This window comes from Nothoprocta perdicaria, unplaced genomic scaffold (assembly GCF_003342845.1).
Source record: "Nothoprocta perdicaria isolate Ctin4 unplaced genomic scaffold, notPer1 scaffold_9, whole genome shotgun sequence".
Classification (NCBI taxonomy): domain Eukaryota; kingdom Metazoa; phylum Chordata; class Aves; order Tinamiformes; family Tinamidae; genus Nothoprocta; species Nothoprocta perdicaria.
In genome coordinates, this window is record NW_020456198.1 from 6,027,871 (window position 1) to 6,030,938 (window position 3,068).

Sequence of the window (3,068 nt, forward strand, 5' to 3'; positions counted from 1 at the left end):
GGGCAGCGCTGGCCACGCTGGCCGTGCCGCTGGGCGGCCGGGGGCTGCCGCGCCGTGCCGGCACCCGCAGCTTGCCCAGCCGGGGCTTTCCCGGCCGCGGCTTCCCCGGCGGCTTGCCCAGCCGGGAGCCTTCCACCAGCAGCTTCATGCCCACGTAGTGCGGCACGGCCACGGCCGCCTGCGGAGGACACGGGGGGACATAGGGCATCCTGGGTGCCCAGCCAACGTCACTGCAGCTGCCAGCCCCATCCTTCCGTGCCATCAGGAACGCAGACGGCCGGGAGCCTAGCGTCCCCACAGGGTCCCCCCTTCGAGGTCCTTCAGCCCTGTAGTCCTCTTGGCTTCTTGCCCACGAAAGTGCCCGCCTGCTGCCACACACCCCCTTTTTGCTGCTGCTGGGATTCCTGCATCAATGTGGGAGCCCCACGGGGAGCCCGCGCCGCCCGGGCGCCGCTGCACGTCCCAGCCCCGGTGAGCACGCGCCGGCCGGCGCCCTGCAGCCCTGCTCACCTGCTTGTAGATGAGCTCGAAGGCGCCCGTGGGGCAGTTGCGGTCGGCCTTGCGGTCGATGACGACGCGCAGCGTGTCCCGCTGCACGCCGGCGCACAGCCGGCCCGTGACCGCCGTGGAGGCGGCCATGGTGGGGCTGGCGTTGATCTCCAGCAGCCAGGGCTGGAAGTCCTCGCCGAAGACAAAGTCGGCGCCGTAGAGCTCGAAGCTGCCCTTGCGGGACTGCACGAGGTCCTGCGAGGCCTGCACGGCGCACACGATGGCCGCCTTCATGCCGGGCACCATGACGTCGGGCCAGGCGCGCGCCTGCCCCAGCTGCTCCAGGTAGGCCTGGAACTGCTGCGACGACCACATGTTGTCGGCGGGCAGGCGGGGATGGCGCCCGCGCGCGTTCTCGCAGTGCCTCTGGATGGAGTTGTTGCAGAGGTGCACAGCGCTGCGGGCACAGCGGCCTCAGCGGGGACAGGGACACGGGGACACGGGGACGCAGGGCCGTGTCGGCACCCACGCGTCCAGGCTGCGCAGCGAGAAGGGCTGCGACGAGAAGCGCAGGTAGCTGTCGCGGTAGAACCAGACGGTGAGCGGGTTCCAGTCGGTCACCAGGAACCACTGGCGCACGTCGAACTTGGTGCCGAAGATGAGCAGCGGCCGCTCCACGTACTTCTGCACCACCCACTTGCCGTCGCGGGCCAGCGGCGCGGTGCCCTCGGCCAGCCGCAGCACCTCGTCCAGCCGCGCCAGGCACACGATGCCTGCGAGGGCGGCGCCGTGCCGAGGGCACCGCGCGGCGCTCCGGCCACCTCCGACCGGCGCGTCCCTACCTCGGCCCCGCGACTTGGCGCCGGGCTTCACGATCCAGACGTTGTGCTCGCCCTCCATGTGGAGCTGTGGGAGCAGCGGGGCCAGGCGCCGCAGCACGGCCCGGCTGCGCTCCAGCAGCGCCGCGCACGGCTCCAGCTCGGCGCGCTCGCTGCGGGCGCACGCGGCGCTCGAGCGCGGCTCCCCGCGCCCCTTCCACCGCCGCCGCCTCCCCCGGCACTCACTGCACCAGGCGGTAGTAGCCCTGCAGGAAGCGCTCCCAGCAGGGGCCCGCGGGCCGCGGGGACGAGCCGGGCTCGCCGTCGAGGTCCTGGTGCCGCAGGCTGCGCAGGTGCTCGCCGCACGCTCGCAGCGCCTCCTCCAGCAGCTGCGCGGGCACGCGGGGCTTCGGCGCGGCGCCCGCTGCGAGGGGCACGGCGTGAGCTTCGCGGCAAGCTTTGCATTGAGCTTTGCATCAAGCTTTGCAGCTCGCATACGGGGCAAGCGCCCGGGCTTGCAAAACCGCGTGGTGGCATCGAGGCCCGTCCGTGCCGAGGCCGCACGCTCACCCGGCTCGTCGGCGGGCGCCGGGGGCTGCGCCTGCGCCCGCCGCAGCGCCACTTTGAGGAGGCTGCGGGCAGCGGTGAGCCGGAAATCCTCTGCGGGAGCGGGGCCGTGAGCGCCCGGCGGGGCCCGGCGCGGCGCCCGCGGCACCACGCTCACCGATGAACGCCTGCTTCTCGTCCGCGGCGCCCAGGCGGTAGCAGCGCGGGAAGAAGGTGTCGGCGTCGGCGCCGTCAAACCAGTGCAGGTTGCGCAGGTTGAGGCACAGCCCGGCCTGGGGGCGGCAGGGCGGCGGGCAGCAGCGCGGGCGCCCAGGGGTGCCCGGCGCCCCGCGCGCCCCGCGCACCTTGGTGGTGAAGGAGCCCGCCCTGGCGAAGTGGTTGAGCACCTGGTCCTTGCGCAGCGCGCGGAAGTCCACGGCGTCGCGGCGGCTCGTCCAGATGAAGTAGGGCACCTGGTTTCGCACCAGCTGCGACTGCGGGCGCCGCGGGCGTGAGAGCCCCGCGGGCGCCCAGCGCCCCACTCGCCCAGACCTGAGCCGCAGCCCAGCGCCGTATCCATGAGAGGCGCCCCGTGATCCCGCAGCGAGGGGATCCCACATGTCCCGGGCAGCCCCTTCCCCCTGCAGCTGCCCCGGCTGCCAGGGACGTCCCCTCCTGGCGCAGCCACCCTGCTGACCATGAGGCTGTAGGTGCCACCAGGGTCCTCGTCCTGCGGCTCCTCCTCATCCTCCTCGCCCTCCTCCTCTGGGGAAGGGAGGCAGTCAGCCGAGCCCAGCACATCCCCACCGTGGGGACCCCCAGGGCCACGGCCATCACATCCCTGTCTCCACCAGGGCCGAGGAGCATCCCCTTCCAGGACACAGGGCTCTCCCTTGGGAAGCTCGTGCTCCACGGGGAGCTGGGCACAGAAAGCGCCTGCCCCGGCCTCACCTTCCTCGGCAGCATCGCCGCCGCCTGCCTGGTGGGCACCGTGCGGGCGCTCGGGCCGCCGCGCCGCCTTGCAGCCCCAGGGGAGCTTCTTCTCCACCCAGCCGCGCGCCCGCAGCAGCCTCCGGATCACGGGGTAGGGCCCTTGCAGCGCAAAGATCTTCTTTTGCTGCGGAGGAGCCGGCGGCGCTGGGCAGGGGCCGTGCGCGGGCGGGCAGCGCCGCGGCGGCGCCGGCGCTCACCTTGACCGCCCTGTCCACGTGCAGC